Here is a 19162-nt window from a genome sequence, read left to right as displayed (position 1 = left end):
TTCCCAGTATGACCTCATTTAATCCCCAGGACATCAACCCTCAGGCGGGCGTTATTAGCCCATTGTAAAGATAAGGACACCAGGCTTGGCAGCATTAAGAAAAAATGGAGGGCCTCCTCACTCCACCCGCACTCCGACGATACTCAGACTCAGATGGGGAAACTGAGACTCACAGAGGCTAGACCCCAGACCTGACTGGCTGTGAGCAAACCCAGGTTTCCTTTTCCCAGGCCGGGTGCCTTCGGCCCACGACAGAGTCCCGGGCAGCCCCCCGCTCTTCCGTCCCGTCCTGCTGCGCCCAGGATAAAGGATCCGGACTGCAGTTAAGACTTGGTGCGTTTCAAACAGTTCGCTTACAAATTGTCTTTTCGGGACAGGTCCAATTTGTCTTTCGCCCGCGAAGCCTCCAGAGCCGCGGCGGTTGCGGTCCCGCGTCCGAGAGTCCCCAAGAGAGCAGGAGGAGGGGCCCCGCGCACTGGCCCGGGGCAGGAGCCTCCGGGAGGGTCTGGCCCCCCGGCCGTCCGGCCTGCGCCCCCGCGCCACGCCCTGGGCCCAGGCCCCGGCTCCTCCCGCGCTGGCGGCCGCCGAGCGGTCCGGGCGGCGGCGGCGGGAGGAGGAGCAGGAAAAGCGGCCGGGGGAGGAGGCGGAGGCGGAGGCGGCGGCGGCGGCGGCGGCAGAGGCGGGGAGGGCGGGCGGGGCCGGGCCAGTTTAAAGCCCATCGAGGGGGTGGGGAGGCTGGGAGGAGGCCGAGAGGGAAAGGAGTTGCGGCCGGGCGGGCTCGGCGTTCGGAGACCCGGCGGAGCCCAAAGTTTCCTCGCAGCCCCTGGGTGGCGGCAGCGCCGGCGGCGCGGGGCGCCCGGGACCGTCCTGTGCGCCGCCCTCGCCCCGCGGGGACCCGCGCCCGTCGCTGGCCTCGCCGAGTGTCGCGGGCAGCCACGCGGAGGCGGCGGGGAGCCGCGCGCGGCAGGTACGGAGTTGGGCGGGGAGTGCGGCGGCAAGTTACTTTGTGGTCGGCGCCCCCGCAGGGCCCGGGACGGCCAGGCGGGTCCCCGCGCCGTCATTGTCTGCGCGCTGGCCCGCAGCGGCCGGGGACGCCGGGCCCCGCGGAGGCGCGGCGGGCGGAAGGGCGTCGCCTCCGGGCCGGGGGCTCCGGCGCCCCGGGCCCGCGGCGGGCGGTGCTTGGAGGCGGGACTGGGGCTGCGGGCGCGCGGCGGAGGCGGAGGCGTCCGGGCGCCCCGCCGGGCTCTCCCCGCTGCGTTCCCGACTCCTGGGGGGAGGTGTGGAGCCCAAGCGGTGCATTCTTGAACCATCTTGTCAGACGCCGGCGGCTCGCGGGCTGTGGCGGGGGCTGCGGTCGAGGCCGCGCTCTTGGGGGCCGTCGCCCGGGAGGGTGGACGCCCAGGCGCCCCTGCAGCTCCTGGTGCTCCGACTGCGCGGCGGGGCCGCGGCGCGCGCGCCCGGGCGTCCGGGACAGTGGTGCCAGACACTCCCAAGTCCCGAGCCGGCCCAGCCTCGGACGGAGGACCTTTTTTTTTGGTGGGGGGGGGGTTCTGTTGGTGACCCGTTACCCGCCGCTGGGGCCTAACAGCAAGTTGAGGGCTCGCGGATTAGCCGCCCGCCAGCCGTGGAAACGTGATAAGAGCGGTACCGTTTGCAGAAGGAAATTTCTGATGCAACTCTCCGCCTTTGCTGATTGCCTCTCCAAACGCCTGCCTGACGACTGCCCTCGAGCATGTGCGTTATGGAAATTAGGGTATTCTTTACTTTTTATTGTGTGCGTCTTTCCTTGGGATTGAAAGAAACGCGAACTTTTTGTGCTTTGCTTTCGCCGAAAAGTTGGGTAATGTTAAGAGCCACAGGTGATTTTTACAGGGTCCTGGATCTCTTTACAATGCATTTCAAAGAATATTTTCTTGCAAACTTGGTGCCCAGTTTCATTCAAGAGATGGGGGGTAAAAAAAAACCAAAACAAGGAGCGCTCCTGAGTAAATATGCGTTATTGCACAACTTTCTCGTTGCTGCTGTTTAAAAGGCCAGGCCCAGAACACTTTGTTCATGAAAATGCTGATTCAGCCGTTTGGAGCCCCCGAGTTTCAGAAATGGTGGTCTATTTAAAGTTTCGCTCAGTTTTACCAAGAACACATGTTGTTAGCGAAGCAACAGGAGTTGACTAGGCTTTACAACACAATGCTGGTAATATTTTAACAAGAGCTGACCCTGAGTTCCTCTCTTTCCAAGAGGAAAGAGAGAGAATCAGAGTTTCTACAGCAATGGGACGACTTCTGGCTGTGACCGCCGCGGTGAAGTGACTTTTAGGAGAGTATTTTAAATAAAAGCACTGAAAATCCAATGTATTTCCAGGAATGATTCTAGGTGTCTAGGTTTTTCTCTTAAAAACAACAACAACAACAACAACAACAAACACAAAACTCTAGGATCACTGCACATAATATTTGAGTTTTACTGAGAGCACTTGAAAGCGAAGGGCAACACAGGCCAATCCCCAGATTACAGCGAGGGAGGGAATTTGAGGACAGACAGAGTTACACACCCAGCAGGCATTGCTCCTGTAACTGAGAAGTGTAGCGACGGATACTTCTGTAGCATTTCACAGTTTGCAAGGCGCTGGCTTTTAAACTCTTCTACAACCTCCTGATCCCCATTTTACAGGTCTGAAAACCAAGGCTCAGGAGGTTAATTGGCACACCTGAGGTCATACTGTCAGCAAGTGACAAAGCTGTCACTAGAACCTAAGCTGTAGATCATTTTAGTCTTGTGTTTTATTTGCAAAAGTACATCCACCTCTGAAAGGGAAATGGCGTAGGGCAGGGATGTATAGCCTGCCAGTCACACAGTTGGAGAACTAGGAGGCTCTGTGACGGTTGCCTAGTCTGGGGGCTCCCAGCCTTCAAGGTTAATGCCATCTTACCAGAGCATTATAGATATTTCCTTTTAGTTTCTCATTTTTTACACTTAAATGCACATTTATTTTGGGAAGAAATTTTGATATCCATGAAGTCATGAGTTTTGATGTGGTAGTTACGTTTACTGTAAATAAAAAAGTAGTTATGTTTACTGTTTACTTAAAATAGAAAAGCTGTGTACCCCTAAAGTCATCTATTGCATAATTACCCGTTGTCTGGTCACTTTTGGGGCAGCTTGGACCAGTTAAAATATTTTTCATTTGTGGATCAGGAACGCAGAGCTGGGCAGGTTCATGCCAGCTACTTGTCCAGAGCTTTGTATGGTGACAGACATCAGGATTGGGACCTAGAGCAGCCCTGGCCCAGTTTCAAGTGCTCTGTCTGTGTCTACTCAGCCTCCAGTAGGAGAAGAGAGCAGAGTCAGTCTTGAAGAGTTAGCTCAGAACTCGATTTTGGTGATCTCTCTGGGTAGAGACTATATAATGTATAGAAATCAAACTCCAGCGTGAACAAAGACATCTATTGTGCCTTTGGCTTCATCTTAGAGCTGTAGAAATTCTTGGTTGGTATATCTGATAAAACCGAATGCTTTAAAGGTAGCATAATTTAAGGAACGGAACCTATTTTCTTGGAATTCTGTCCGACTTTTAACTGTAGGGGGAGGAGAAACCTATGGGATAGTAGAATGTATTTGAGCTTGTATCTGGCGTTCGGTTACCAGCCTGTCAGAGCTCAGAGCTAACTGCAGAGGATTTTGGTCCTGCTTCCTGGAGGGGAAGCCTGTGCCTCTGCACGTTTGCTGCATAATCCCCTCGTCTGTTTCTCAGTTTATGAAACCAACGTGGCATTGCATGGCTCCTGAGAACCTATTTGCCTTGTCTTTCATTTAGGTAATCAGTCGTTTAAAGTTTAAATAAACTTTTTTTTTTCCTGCTAGAGGAGATTTTTCTTTTAACCGGTGCTATTTTATTTTTTTATTTAACTGGAAGATTATGGAAGAAGTTAAGGTCGTCCAGCTACTTGGTGGGTGAGGCTTGGCAGACAGACACTTTGGAGTTCTAGGGGACCACTTTCAGTTAGGGGTATAACTGCTCTGATCCATTCAGCCACTAGCTGGTATTTAATTTGTGTGAATCTTTTAGCTGCTCAGTTTTAGGGAGCTGCATCTGTTTTCTGTCCTTCTTCCTCTTGGCTGGGACACCTTTGCATTGGGCTCCCGCTCCCCACCTAGAGCACTTCTGAACTGATCTCTGAGGAATGAGCTTTCCTGCATGTTTGTCTTCGGGAGGCTTTTGTCCACGCTCCTGGTGATCACCGGGGCCTGTAAACTGCAGGGAAATAAAAGCAGGCAAAGTTTAAAACCACCCGCTCACTTGTGGAAAGGCAGGCGGATGGCTCTTCTTTAATAATGGATTGAAAAATGGTGTGATTGTCCTTGAGATGGCAATGGAAAAAAGCCATTTCCCGGGGTTATCAAAAATAATCTCAGAGGTAGAAATGAGTGGTTCTGATTTTTTTTTTCTTTTTTTTTTGCTTTTAGGATATAGTGACTCTAAGGAGTTTTCTTTTCTCCTGTATTAGAATATTCATATTTTAGAACCATCTACTTTACATATAGATTTTGGGGAAATTCTTGTCTGTTCAGACCCCTAATTTGAGGAACTTGTTATCTGGGCTGTGCCTAGCAGCAGAGTAGACTTTTTGTTGTTAACGTCCAGCCCGGGAATGGGTGCTGGGGAGGAATTACGCCTCCCACCATATTACTTCCTTTCTGCTCTGTTCAAGCAGGGCAGCAGCCAGCACTGACGGTTCCACCAGGCACACTGCCTCAGATGAGTCCTGGTTGTACTGCTTACTAGTTTGGCCAGCCTGAACAAGTGAACCAGCCTAATCTGTTAAAATGGAAGCCATAGGCGTGTTTACCTCCGCGGCTTGTTGGGAAGGTCACATGTGGTGTGATGTGTGTGATTGGCTCATGCGGTCTTTGTGGCGATGTCTGTAGGCACTTTGCACAGTTGCCCTTGTCTTAGAGCGGCTTGTGGACTTGATCACATCCTGCTTGCTATTAATTTATAAGGTTGGTTAGAAAGGGGGCTTGGCTTTTGTATTTTTGCCTTGCAGTGCTTTGTACATGCTAGTTGCGCAAAATCTTGTGAATTTGTCTGACATGTTCTTTGAGCCGTAGTCAGTGCTCGTAAGAATCCTTTTGTTGACTCTGTTTAGTGTGACAGCCTGAACTCCTCACAGGTAGAATTCTAAGAGCAAAGATAGCTGGTGCGCTGCGGACTTCACTTGGCCGCAAACCATTTGAACCAGATAATAGTGAAGAGCTGGTGTCAAAAATTGGTTTCCTACAACCAGGAACGAAAGATGTGAAGACCCCTGCAGCGCGCAAGCTCTGATGGGCAGCAGCATTGGGTGTGTAGACAGATCTCTGGTCTCCGGGCCTGTGGAGCCTGTGGCACTTGTCTTTAGTCCCCCGCGGTTGGTGTCTGGACTCTACAGAGGCGCTTCTTCCAGCTGAGACCAAAATGACTGTGGACCGCTTATCCTGGACAGGCTGATGTGCCCCTGGGATGTGGCTCCCAGCTCTATTCAGGACTGTGCTGGTGGGAGTCCTCCTTCTTTCCTGAAGTCCTTGAAAGGTTTTGAGTCCGGTAAGTGGAAGTGGGCATGAGCAGCAGCAGTCTAGCCTGTTAATATGGGGTTCCTAAAGCACTCGGCACAGAAAGTGCTTTGGCGTGTGTTGATCCTCATCACTGTGGCATTAAGGCCACCACAGCTAATGTGGGGTCAGTGTAGGTGGCACTACGTTGCAGACTGCTGTCTGTCTGGCCCTGTCTGTGAGCTGTCAGAGGGGAGCTCTGTGAGGGCATCCGAGCAATGGAGCACCATGAGGAATTGCTGAAGACCTGCTTTCTACCTTCTTTTGTCCTTTCACATGGAAATCAAGGGTCAGGAACCCCTAAGGCTGCCCACTGCAAGCTGCCTGGGCCCCACTGAGACTGCAGGTCCCCACTTCTCTGATGTGTGGGGCCTTTAGTTTACTTATTGAATTTTTAACTTTTATTCCTGGGAGTACTTAGGCAGTAGCTTCCAACCTTTTGTAAGTGAAGAATCCCTTTTAGTATAAAAACCTTTATTATACCACATATCTCATAGCAATAATTTTTGGATTCTCTGCTTTGAGAAACTCCTAGTGACTAGAAGCCACCATGAGTTGAGTGACTTAAATTCAGAAGTTTGTGCCATAGCCTCCTGCCCAGTAACAGCGCCTGGTGCTAAGCCTGGGGCCCTGGTTAGGATTGCTTTCCTAGAGGGTCTTCACATCCTGCGGGAAGCTGAGCTGGCTGGGTCATGTCTGGTGCCCTGTAGTTGTCCTGTATGGGCTGGTTTTAGCCAGAGGCCACCTCACCCACCCATCTTTTCACCCTGGCCACACCATCCTGGCCCAGGACAGGCTGCGGGGGTGTTACCTAAGCCTCCAGGTGTCTTTTCTAGGGCACTGCCCACTCTCTTCTGAAGAAAACTGCATGCATCTCACAGAGTTCCCCTCCAGAGAGAAGAACATTGAGTGTGCATCTCCCTAGTGATGAGACGGAGCGACGTGGGAGGGGTAAAGCAGGAAGGACTTCTAGCTTCATTGTCGCTTTATCCCTCCATCGCAGGCCTCCCCGGCCTTCTCCCCGCCGGGCCCTGCAGGGCAGCGAGTGGACACAGGCTGCCCTGTCCTGGCCCGCCATCCCTGCCCGGGGTGGTATCCCCCTGCTGTCCTTGCCTGTCCATATCACAGTGTTTCTGTTCTCTTCATCTGAAGGGTCACCGAGTTTTCTAATTCCTCCACACCCAGAGCAAACTATTTTAAAACTTAGTTTGATATTTAAAATCAGAATGATATGTAGACATAGTTTAAAGATGAAATAATTCCCCAGAAGTAACTTAATCCGCAGATTTTTTTCCCCCTACATGTACCTCAGTATTTCCAAAGAGGTCTAAACAATAGATTGTGATTCCTGGCAACCTCCTCCTCTCCCTGCTCTCCAGAGCCCCGTTTTTCATGTTATTCTTTGATTTCAAACCGCATGGAAGGTGAGGATGCTGCACTTTTGCCCCATCCCCCCTACACTCTTCTTGTCTCCCTGTTGTCTCTTTTGGTCCGTTGGGCTCCGTCAGTATGTAGTGCTGGGACGGTCCCCTAATGCCGCTCGCTCATAGCTGAGCCACGTAGAATACTGTGATAACTGCAGTTGTCTCCTAGGGCATTTTGTTTTCTCCTGGAGTTGTTTTTGCAGTTTTTAAAATGCACTTGTCATTATCCCCTCCAAACGTACAGAGTTGGGTGAATCTGCTTTCCGAGGCCGAAGGTGATCTGCAGGTTTATCTTCGGAAGGAGTTCCTCATGTGCCTTTGGACATGCAGCAGGCCGGGTTGCTCTGGGGCTCCCTGCACAGCTGTTGTCTGGGAGTCTTTCTTCTCCATTGTCCTGGCAATGCCCCTTTGCCTTTCTCTTGGATCTCGTGAATTTTCTTTCTTGGTTTATTTCCAGAATTTGATGGGGTACTTTCTGTAGGAAGTTTCCAAAAAGAGGCGCACAAGGTGTGCCAACTTTTTGAGACCTTGCGTGTCTGGGAAAATGTCCTCCTTCGACTCTCACAGTGTACAGTTTGTCTGAATATGGATTTCTAAATTAAAGATAGTTTTCCCTAAAAAATTTGAAGGCTTCCATTGCCTTTAGGCAGAAGGGGGTTGAGAAAGATGCTCTTCCTGATTCTTCTTTCTTTCTTTCTTTTTTTTTTTTTGAGACAGAGTCTTGCTTTGTTGCCAGGCGCCAGGCTGGAGTGCAGTGGCACAATCTCAGCTCACCGCAACCTCCGCCTCCTGGGTTCAAGCAATTCTCCTGCCTCAGAACCAAGTAGCTGGGACTACAGGTGCGCGCCACCACGCCCAGCTAATTTTTGAATTTTTTAGTAGAGACGGGGTTTCACCATGTTGGCCAGGATGGTCTCGATCTCTTGACCTCGTGATCTGCCCGCTTTGGCCTCCCAAAGTGCTGGGATTACAGGCGTGAGCCACCGTGCCTGGCCTGCTCTTCTGATTCTTGATTCTGTGTATGAAAGAGTACCAGAGTGGATTTTCGGTTTGTTTTTTGTTTTGTCATGTCTGGGCGCGTGTAGGATATTCTCTGTGCCTTTGTTCCGAAGTTCCTTGAAGATCTGTCTTCTTGGGTCCACACTTTCTATGCAGGGTATGTTGAGGACTCATGTAAGCTGGAATCTCAGATCCTTCTGGTCTTGGACATGTTTTTTAATTTCTTTCATTTCTTCCATTTTCCTCTTCTCTCTCTCTAGGACGGCAGTTATTTGGTTTTTAGTAACCTGGATTGGTGCTCTGTATTTTTGATCTAATAGCCTGTAACTGCTGTGTTGTTTTTAGGTTTTGGGATATGTCTTCATTTTGACCTTTTAACCTTTTTATTGGATTTTGTTTCTATTTTCATTTTGAATTTCTTAGGACCTTTTTTAAAAATAGACTTTAGAGCAGTTTTAGGTTCACAGCAAAACTGAATGGAATGTCCAGAGACTTCCTCCATACCCTCCGCTCCACACACCCACAGCCTCTCCCGCTACTGGGAATCCTGTACATTTGATACGGTTGACAATTGACACATAATATTGGCATTCAAAGTGAGTATTCTTTTTTTAATGGCACAATATACTTATTTCATAGATACATCTTTTTACCTCATTTGAACATATTAATTTTAAAAAACTTTTTCTATATTGTTTCACCTCTACCATTTGTAAATTATTTACTTTTACTTTTTCTGCTTGTGTCCAGCTTACCTGGAAAGCAGAGGCTATGGCAAAACCTTGTGTGCTCCTTGGGGAGGGAGGCTGGCAGGAGGGATTCTTGGTACACAGTGAGGCAGGGTGCCTACGGCGGGCAGTGCCCAGCATTGAGTGAAGTCTGTGGCTTCACATGTGGGGCTGGAGTGTGTCACGAGCTCCCAATCCTCCAGACAGTGCTGGAAAGGAGTTTGGGGTGGAGGATGTGTCTCCTATCAGTGATCATTGTGGGGGCACCCCTGAAGCCCATGCCTTCAGGTCTCTTCTCAGCTCTGCAGGAGCCTCTTTGACTTCTGTTGGAGGTGCTGCTCTGGGAGCTGTTGGGGATGTTGGCAGGATTCATATGGCAGCTAGCATGTGATCCACCACATCTTTCTGGAATTAAAGGCACGGCTGTGCCTGCTGACCCTGGTCCAGAGACCTGCGTCCCTGCTTCCAGAAAAGAAGTCACCTAGCTGATGGAGCTGGGGAGAGGACCCAGTATGAACTGGGGCCCAGGTCTTCCTGACACTTCTAATTAATCCCCTTGTTTTGGACTCTGTGTTTCCCATTTCCAGAGGTGAATGGTAGTTCTAATTCCTGAGACTTTCTGGACTCTCACTGAGTATGTCATCAGGCTTCATCTCCACTTTCCAGCTTAGCCTTTAGCTCCTTTGCTGCTAGTTACCCCTTGTCCACTGGCTCTTCTGACTTTTCCAAGATTCTATTCCTGTTGTCCTAGTAAAGCAAAATGTGTGTCTCGTCAGCCATTTAGTGAAGGTCTGGCTTTTCAAGATTCCTTTCCATCAAAACAAGAGAAATGATCTCTCTTGTTTTTCCCATATCCAGGAACAGCTGCTTCGAACTGAGACTTCTGCCATTTTGTAATAGAGGGGAGTGTGGCAGGGAAGCCCTCTGACCTGCACAACCTGTTGTTCTAGCCCCGGAGACTGCAGGGTGCGTGGGATGTTCAGGCAAAGGAGTTTACCATCCAGGCTGGGAGCTACTGGGCACCGAGTCAGAGGAACCCCTGAGCCACCTTCCCAGGGTTGACTGCAGAGGTGGGTAGAGCCACTGTGTCAGACTGCAGAGAAGCCTCAAATCTGGAGTCTGGAAGGAACGTGGAGTTCTCCCAGTTAGTAACTTGCTCTGGACTTTGGACAAGCAAGTTACTTGCTCTCCGCACTTCGGTTTCTTCCAGAATCTCGGGGTTCGAGTCTGTGCTTCCATCTCTCATTCTGTGGCTTGTGATGTTCTCCCCGTGACATCTTCACTGAGGAGTGTGCAGTTAGAATTAAAAGCAATAATACCTTCAGTGTTTCTTGTAGTAGCCAGGCCCTGTGTGGTCAGCCTGGACTGTGAGAAAGCCTTGTTACCCTTCGTGTTGTGTTGAACACGCTGCTCTCGGCTGCTCTCAGAACCAGCCTTAACTCTGCTTTTGTTTGATCGACTTAAGCAGATTGCAATTTTGTGGCCATGATCACCTTGGAGGCTTTCCTTTCTTGGGGGGAGTATATCTGCAGTTTCTCCAGCCTCTCCGGTGCCCTTTAGGGGCCTGAGCTGGAGACTAGGGTAGATTTTCTGCTCTCTGAACCCCGGGCTGAGATGGGGTTTTCCCAGTGCCTTGCCCCTTAGTGCATGCGAATGCAGTATAGGATATCAGTTTCAGAAGCCGTCCACTGTTGACTGTTAGTTACTGCTGTCTACAACGTCCAGCTTTTCCTACCATGTTTTCGGCCAGAGGGGAGTAGAAAATCTCTTACTGCTTGCTGTGGCCTTGTAAACTGCAGTGAATATCTCCAAACCTTCTGTTTTGCTTCCATCGTTGCAGGCTTGTGCGTGTATCTTTGTGGAGTGTATGTGTGCGTGGGGGGTGTGTGTGTGGTGTGTATGTGTGTGTGTGGGGTGCCTCTGTGGTGTGTATGTGGGGTGTGTGTGGTGTGGGGTGTGTGTGTGAAGTGATAGCAGATGCTTAGTATGTATAGGATCTGTTCTTTCCCTCGCTGACTCTCGGTTGAAATGGAACCCTACTTTGTCCTCGATGTTCAGTAACGTTACGCCTGTGGCTTCCAGAAAGAGCCTGTGGCTTCCAGAAAGAGCCTCTCCCTTCCTGGTTCTTGCTCTGACATTTTGAGGACATTTTGGGGAGGGGGTGAGACGACAGTGACCGTGGAAGAGCAGAACTGGCCGGCCCTGCAGGTGGGAGGCTGCTCCTGCTGGCGGCATCTCCGACTTGCCGCGGCCGCGATGTCTCCCGCCCCGCTCCGATTGCAGCGTAGCGGGTAGACATGGAGGGCTTTCGGCATCGTGAGAGTGGCCAGTGTGCGCGTCCTTGCCCATCAGGCGGGGGGGCTGTGGGGGAGGAGAGGAGGCAGTGGAGGGAACAAGGGGTTCTTCAGGGTTGCCATGAGAACCAGGGATCCGGGGATTGGGCAGCAGAGGGCCCCCGCCGGGCGTTGGGGCGTGGCCGCGTCACATGGGTTTGGTCCTGGGATTCCTGTTGTGCTCTAGGACCGGGCACTGCTCCGCCGTCCTCCCGCTCCTCGGGAGCGCCCGGTCCCTCGGCGGCTGAAGATTGCGGCCGGCTCCGCGGAGGGGCCTCCGGGCACCCGCGCGGTGATGGCGCTGGGAGCCCCCAGGCGCACTCGGGCGGCGGCGCGGCATCCCACCCTCGCCGGGATGGCGTCCCCGGAGGCGGCGCTGGCCCGCTTTCCGTGTTAGCGCGTTCGCCTGGCTCGCGGCGGCCTCGGGCCCGGGTCGGCTTTCAGCGCCGCAGGCCCCTGTCCGGGGCGGAGCCGTGGAGGAGCGGCCCGCCCGGCTCCCGGCGCTGTCCATGCGGAGCGCTGTCCACGCGCCGGGCACTGCGGGGGCCGGGCCCCGAAGCCCTCCCAGGGCCGGCGGCGCGCACGCAGCGACCCCGTGCGGCGGGTGCTGCCGCCCGCTCTCCAGGTACTCAGGTGGGCTCCGCCGCGGGCTCGGGGGGCGGCGGGCGGGGCGGCGGGCTGCGGAGGTCCGGCCGCGGCGGAGGTCCGGCCGCGGCGGACAGGGCCGGGGAGGGAGGCCGGGAGGTCTTGCCGCGCCGCCCCGCGTCCGCCTGCCGCGGGCTCGCTGCAGTCCGGATTCCGAGCCTCGTTGCCGCCAGCCATAGGACAGTATTATGTAACCATTTTTAAATCTTAATTGTTTAATATTATGTAACGAGTCGTAATGGTACCCTCGGAAACCCGTGACGGCGACTCGCGGGAACCTCGCCCGCTCCTTCCTCGCCAGGCGCTGGGCAGCGAGTGTGGGAACCGGCTTGGGAGACGAGCGGGTCCGGGCACCCGGGCTACTGCACGGGCTTTCTCGGAAAAACCGAATCCCGGCGCCTGCCGGACTTCGCTGAAACCTGCTGGCATATGGTCGCGTATACGAGCCGTGGGTAAACGCGTCTCGTCGCGCCGCCTCTTTCTCCTTGAACACCTTCTCTCTGGAAGGGGCATATCAGACAATGAATGCGAACTGAGCGGCGAAGGTGTGGGCATGGGGTTCGCGTTCTTGATGGAGTTCAAAAAATTGTGCGTACGAACACGTAGGACTTCCTAGCCCTTGATCTTCAGAAAAACAATCGATCACCTGTTCCCCACGCCAGTCGCCTCCTTGGTCGGCTGCCATTTGTCTGTTGATGGCACGGTCCCTGCCAGGGTGCTGGGGGGACCTCGTCTGCGGAGCCGGCACACAGGTGGCTAGGGGCGGGGGAGACTGCAGTCTAAACCCGCAAAGCTCTCCTTCCCAGCCCAGCGAGGGGAAGCGTGGGTGTCTTTCCTCATTGTTCTTTTTAAGTCTGAAAGGCAGGACTGCCGGGATTATGACGTGCTGGCGGCCAGGGCCTCGGGTGCTGCCTGGAGTCTCCTGCCTGTCTCTGCTCCTTTGCTGTCGGCATCGGGGGTGGGAGCTGGGGCCATGCATTCTTCCTTTGGCCTGAGTGGGAACAGGGGAGGTGGGGGGCAGGGGCAGAAAGGTTTCTTGGGATTTCCTTTCTCTCTGTCACTCCGGAGAAGAAAGGTGGTAGAGAACACTTATTTCAGATTGAGGTTCTTGGCAGCCACGCACTAAAGGACGGTTTTTAATTGTAGGGTGGGGTGTGAGTGCAGTGTGGTCTGTCCCCTCCTGCTCCTTGTGCTACCTGCCCTTGTACCTGGACCTGTGAATCAGGGATACTAGTTACTACCTTGTAGGATTGAGAATGGTGCATACTAACTGCTGAGGAACACAGTGAATGAAGTTATGATAATTGCACAATGGGGATGAAGGGGGTGAGGGAAGTTCCAGATCGGTAGATTAAAATGTGAGTTGTTTTTAGCGCCTCCTAAGGATTTCCATCACCAGTTGCTCCTCCAGCCATCACGTAATTACCACTCCAGAACTGGGCTTCCAGACTTCCAGAGAACACTGCATCTTTTGAATTTCGGAGGTTAGATTCCAAAATTTGCATTTTTAGGCTACAGGCTAAATTCACTGACACTTGGGTTCCCGCAAAAGCCAGGCTGCTTCTTGGAGAATGTACTTGTGACTTGTAAAAATGTCTTAGGAAACTCGTTTGGACTTGAATGCTTTTACCTTCCTTTCAGACTTGGGAGTGGGGTGGGGGCTGCATTCTCATAATTCACAGGAGGAAGAATGTGTAGGAGAGACCAGGGTTTTTAAGGTGTGATCTCTGAACCACCTACGTCAGAGCCGATGGGCTCTTGGTGCTTATCCCCAGGCCTCAGCTCCGAGCTATGAAACTGACTTTCTGGGCTTGGGACCTAGAATTCTTTGTCTTTGTGAAGGCCTCCAGGTGATCCTTAGAAGCATAAAGTGTGAGAACTGATGTAGTGTTCTGGGCCTTGTAACCAGTGGGGCTTCTGGTGATACAGTTAGAAAGTTGGCAGCTCCTGTCTGAAGGGTCAAGGGCAGAACGGGGGCTGGCCTTGAGTCAGTCTGAGCCCTGTGGACCCTGGGAGGTCTGGGAGCACATGTCAAAAGAGGCCTTTGTGTGGGCCTTTTGTTTCTGTCTTTTCTGTCAGTTGAAAAAATAAGTTGGCACATCTGGTAGTGGGCATGGCCGTGTTGCATCATGTGCAGAGCTGCTGTGATGGACGGTATTTTCTCATATTTCACAAAATTCACTGGCTGAGCATGATCCACAAAGGCCTAACCCATCCCAAACCCTGGAACCCTTTCCATGACGGTTTATTCTGATTCGTTCAGGAGACGTATTTCCTTCTGTTTTTATGTGGAATGGGCTTTGTTCCTCTCACGGCTGGCAGAGGTTAAATTAAAGGGGCCAGAAAACGCTGAGCTGTGGCTAGGATTGCGGTGGGTGGGGGCAGTAGGCATTTATTGGCTCCATTTGCTTCTTTCTTCCCTTTTTTTCTCTGCCTCCTTGGTTGAGGGGGTGGTGGGGAGTCCAGGACTGTCTCTCCAGGGACATTTCTGGTCTGTGGAGACTTGCCTGCAGGTACCTGGGAGAGTCTGGGCTGAACTCTAGATGCCTCAGGCACAAATCTGATACTAATGAGGGAAGAAAATTCTAAATGTGTAAATGGTACCTGTAAGTCAGCTACAAATAATTCCTTTCCTTTCCTGTGCTGTGTCTGGGAGCCAGCTTCTGAGTGCCGTCAAGGTAGTCCCGGCGGTTTGAGACTGGCCATGTGCCCTTGCCAACAATGGCCGTGCAGCTCTGAGCAGTTGTTCAGCATTCAAGTGGGATGAGAATGGCAAGGAGTCCTCTGGGTGGCTTTTGACAAGGGACCCCACCTGTTATTCACTCAACAGGTGTTTGAGGAGCCAGTCTGTCTCTGTCATCTGTTCCTGCCTTGCTGAGATGGAAAATAATGAAATCTGTGTAGGAGGGGAGGGTGAGTCCAGGAATGCCCTGGGTTGACTGAACAATAAAATAGTGATGTTAATGTATTTTGCTTATTTATTTTCTTAAAGGGAGCTGACACATTTCAGTTCTGATACAAGTTAAATATTAACAATGTCTGGAAATACCACTACTTAAACTTTAATATGCACGTGAATCTCCTGGGGCTGGTGATAAAATGCAGCTTCTAATTCCGTTGGTCTGGGGTGGGACCTGAGGTTTTGGGTTTCTGACCAGCTCCCACGCATTATGCTTGCAGTTAGTCAGTGGCCCACACTTGGTGCAGTAAGGTTTTAATACATTTTCCCCCATGTTAGCTTTAATGTCTTTTTCTCTAGAAATTCTCTGAAGAGGACGCTACATGGTAAGAACTATACTTAATCTAAGAATTTTTGTACCAAGCATTTTCTGGTGATTAGCCCTACGTTGTTATAAATGACATTCTAAAATGTGTCCATACTTTATTCCAGTGGCAAATATTTGTAATGTCCTGCTTTGACATTTGCCTGTGTATTTTTGTTGTTGTTGTTGTTGTTATTGTTTTAGAGATGAAGTTTCACCATGTTGGTCAGGCTGGTCTCAAACTCCTGATCTCAGGCGATCCACTCACCTTGGCCTCTCAAAGTCCTGGTATTACAGGTGTGAGCCACCGTGCCAGGCAGATTCCTGTGGATTTCATTTAGTGGTTTCTCTTTTGTTTATGATGATAGAACACTTAGAAATTTTGAAACCTTTAGAATTTTAAGCAGATTTAGAAGGCCCACCTGCATTCCTTTTAAGAATGTAGGAATTGCATCGGCTTTGAGCTTTTGCACGCTAACAACCCACTTTTTCCGAGATCCCTGCTCAGTGCCTTCATGTCTCAGCATCACAGCCTGGAACCAGGAAGGCCTCCATGGCGTAGAGAGAAGCAACGAAGATCTCTCGGTGGGGCTGCTGGCTGGGGCCCTTGCCTGCTTCTGTCAGCATGAGCCTGACCCTATCCTTGGAGGTAGGATTGGGTTGTCCCATTGTTCCTGTCAGGGTAGGTGGCATGAAAGCAGCAGCCTTGTTTGTACCTGCGAGTCCGTTCTGTGTATAAGGCTCCACTGTGTGGATCACCTCTGCTTCATACCACCTTTTGAAAAATTCTACAGCCAGAGTTCTTCCTTGGACAGGAAAGACACTTCTGAATTTTTGTATTTGTGCCTGCCCTAATGGTCAATAAATGCATTGATGGACTCCATGGGACTTTGGACCCCTTCCTTTGTCATCTTTTAAGAGTCTTCCTCGGCTGGTGGTGATGTTGGGCCACTTAAAGCTTCCTGAAGGTTGTAGAGTCTGCAGGAGCTAATAATGTATTGCCAAGTAAGTGAGGAAACATTGGATTAGAGGAAGTTGTTTTCTTGATGGCACAACATTTCAGGAAGTTTTGTGTGCCACGATGTGCTGTGACACTTTAGGAGGAAGAAGTCTAGGCTATGGTGGTTCCAAATTTTGGGGGGTCAGAAGGTGGGGCTAGAACCCTTCTCATGCTGATTATTTCATTGGATGAGTTTGTTTTTTATTTTTATTTTCATTTTACTTTAAGTTCTGGGATACCTGTGCAGAACATGCAAGTTTGCTCCATAGGTATACGTGTGCCATGGTGGTTTACTGCACCCATCAACCCGTCATCTAGGTTTTAAGCCCCGCAAGCATTAGCTATTTGTCCTGATGCTTTCCCTCCCCTCACCGCCTCCCCTCCCTCACAGGCCCTGCTGTGTGATGTTCCCATTCCTGTGTCCATGTGTTCTCATTGTTCAACTTCCACTTATGAGTGAGAACATGCAGTGTTTGGCTTTCTGTTCCTGTGTTAGTCTGCTGAGGATGATGGTTTCCAGCTTCATCCATGTGCCTGCAAAGGACATGATATATCATGTCATTTTATGGCTGTATAGTATTCCATGGTATGTATGTACCATATTTTCTTAATCCAGTCTACCATGGATGGGCATTTGGGTTAGTTCCATTTCTTTGGTATTGTAAATAGTGTCGCAGTCAACATATGTGTGCATGTATCTTTATGGGCTAGTTTTTTTCGTAGACTCTTCTCTTAAAAAAAAAAAAGCTTTATTGAGATATAATCAACATACCATACAAATTACCCATTTAAATTTGAAGTATATAATTTAATTAGTATATTTACAGATATGTGCACGTGTATGTGTGTGTGTGTGTGTGTGTGTGTGTATACACATTGCTGTGGTCTGAATGTATCACCCAAAATTTGTGTGTTGAAACGTAATGGCCAATGTGATGGTATTAAGAGTTGGGGCCTTTAGGGGGTGTTTTAAGTCATAGGGGTGGACATAGATGGAATTAGGGCCCTTTTAAAAGTGTCTGAGGGGAAATGGGTTTGCTGTCTTCTGCTTTTCTACCTTGTGAAGATACAGCATTTGCTCCCTTCTGGAAGGTGTGGCAGCAAGGCACCATCTTGGAAGCAGAGGGAGGCCCTCACCAGACACTGAACCCCAGTGCCTTGCTCTTGGACCTCCTCTCCTCCAGAGCCATGAGAGATACATTTCTGTTATTTATAAATTACCTAACCTGTGGATTTTGTTATAGCAGCACAGACGGGCAGTAATTGGTACTGAGAGTGGGGTGTTGTATGGCAGGTACTTAAAAGAAAAGTGGAATTGGGCAATAGATAGAGCCTGGAACAGTTTGGAAGTGTTTGCTAGAAAAAACTGAGATTTCCGTGAATAGAGCATTAAGAATTATTCTGGCGAGGGCCCAGAAGAAGAGGAGAGCTGTGGAGAGAACCTCTGTCTTCTTAGAAATTTCCAAGTGGTTGTGATCAGAATGCTGGTAGAATTACAGGCAATAAGGCCCATTCTGATGAGGTCATAGATATAAATAATGAATATCTATCTTATTGGAAACTGGAGGACAGATAGTCCTTGCTACAAAGGGGCAAAGAACTTGGCTGAATTATGCCCATTCTCTAGGGCTTTGGGGAAGGCAAAATTTAAGAGTGACGACCTGGGATATTTGGTGGGAGAAATCCCTGAGCATAGTGGTCAGTGTGCTACATGACTTCTCTTAATTTCATGTTATCTCTTTCTATTCTCTTAACCTCACATTTAACGGTAAAATGTGAGAGAAATGAATTGAAAATGGAATTTATAATCCAAAGGGAAGCAGAGCTGGGCATTATGGCTCATACCTGTGATCCCAGCACTTTGGGAGACAAAGTGCGAGGATTGCTTAAACTCAGGAGTTTAAGACCAGCCTGGGCAACATATCTAGTAAACATATTTATTAGAGACCTTATCTCTATTAAAAATAAAAATAAAAAAACAGCCGAGTGTGGTGGCATACACTTAGTCTCAGCTACTCAAGGGGACTGAGGTGGGAGGATCACTTGAGCCTGGGAGGTCAAGACTGCAGTGAGCCATGATCCGCCTGCTGCACTGCAGCCTGGGTGACAGAATGAGGCCCTGTTTTGAAAAAAAAAAAAAAAGAGGCAGAATTTAAGGATTTGGAAAATTTTTAGATTGCCCAGGTTGCAAAAGCATGTTTGGGAGAAAACACTAAGGGTGTGGCCAAGTGACCTTTTGATAAGGAGATTAGTTTGGATAGAAGGAAGCCAGATGCTATTCATCAAGATAATGGAAGAATGATCCTGAAGGCATTTCAGAGATTATTAGTGCTGCCTCTCCTATCAGACGCCCAGAATACCAGGGCCTATGGAACAGAACTATGTCAAAAGAGAGGCCTTGGGCGCCTGAAGGACCTTAGCATTCACTGCCTAGCCCCACCTCAAGCCTCTGCTCTCGGCATTACAGTGCAGCCCTCCTTGGCAGCCCCAGCTATGGCTCAAGGGGGCTCCAGTGCAGCTAGTTCCATTGATCTGGAAGGCACAGGCCATAAACCTAGGTGGCATCCACGTGGTGCTAAGTCTGCAGGTATGCAGAGTCCAAGAGCTGTGGGTGCATGGCTACCTTCATTTAAATTTGGAAGGATGCCTCAGAAAGTCTTGGGCTAAAACAGAGAATTGCTGCAGGGTAGGGCTGCTGCAGAGTCTCCCTGCTAGGTAATGCCTAATGGAGCCATAGGGGCAGGAATGCCGAAAAAAGAACCCCCACTAGGACAGTGCCCAGCAGAGTCTTGAGATTAAGGCCACACCAGCGAGCTCCCACAAGGACAATGTCTAATGGAGCTGTGGGGGTGGGGCTGCCCCTGAGAGCCTATAACTGTAGAGCTCCCAGTGTGCAGTGCCAGCCTGGGAGAGCTTGCAGGTACCCTGCTGCAACCTGTGAGAGCCGCTGTGCGGGCTGTGCCCAGCATTTGGCCCCAGGGCTGCTCAGGGCCTTGGGAGCCCAACTCCTGCCCCATTGTGTCTGGAAGGCAGGACATGGAACCAAAGATTTATTCTCTAGATAATGTTTGTCCTGTGGTTGGGACCCATTGTCTCTTTTTTTTCTTTCCTGTTTCTCCCTTTTATAATGGGAATGTCTGCTCTTCATCTGTCCCACTTTTTTTTTTTTTTTTTTTTTTTT

General features: G+C 50.5%; 1 protein-coding gene across 8 annotated transcripts in view; it reads left to right on the top strand.

Moving 5' to 3' along the window:
• Nucleotides 1-728: 728 nt before the first annotated feature.
• Nucleotides 729-19162, top strand: part of GRB10 (growth factor receptor bound protein 10) — a 208630-nt gene continuing 190196 nt past the window's right edge. For 2 of the 8 annotated variants that reach the window (XM_017518728.2, XM_017518726.2), the window contains exon 1: nucleotides 738-967. The gene's annotated coding sequence lies outside the window, so the exon portion shown is untranslated. Of the gene's footprint in view, nucleotides 968-1560; nucleotides 1735-11687; nucleotides 11707-19162 lie in introns of those variants that run through there. The other 6 variants (XM_017518731.1, XM_017518727.1, XM_017518730.1 and 3 more) reach the window with 5 other exon arrangements.

Source organism: Cebus imitator, unplaced genomic scaffold (assembly GCF_001604975.1).
Source record: "Cebus imitator isolate Cc_AM_T3 unplaced genomic scaffold, Cebus_imitator-1.0 Scaffold702, whole genome shotgun sequence".
Classification (NCBI taxonomy): domain Eukaryota; kingdom Metazoa; phylum Chordata; class Mammalia; order Primates; family Cebidae; genus Cebus; species Cebus imitator.
The sequence above is the reverse complement of the archived record's forward strand: the minus strand, read 5'-3'. Positions and strand labels throughout refer to the sequence as shown.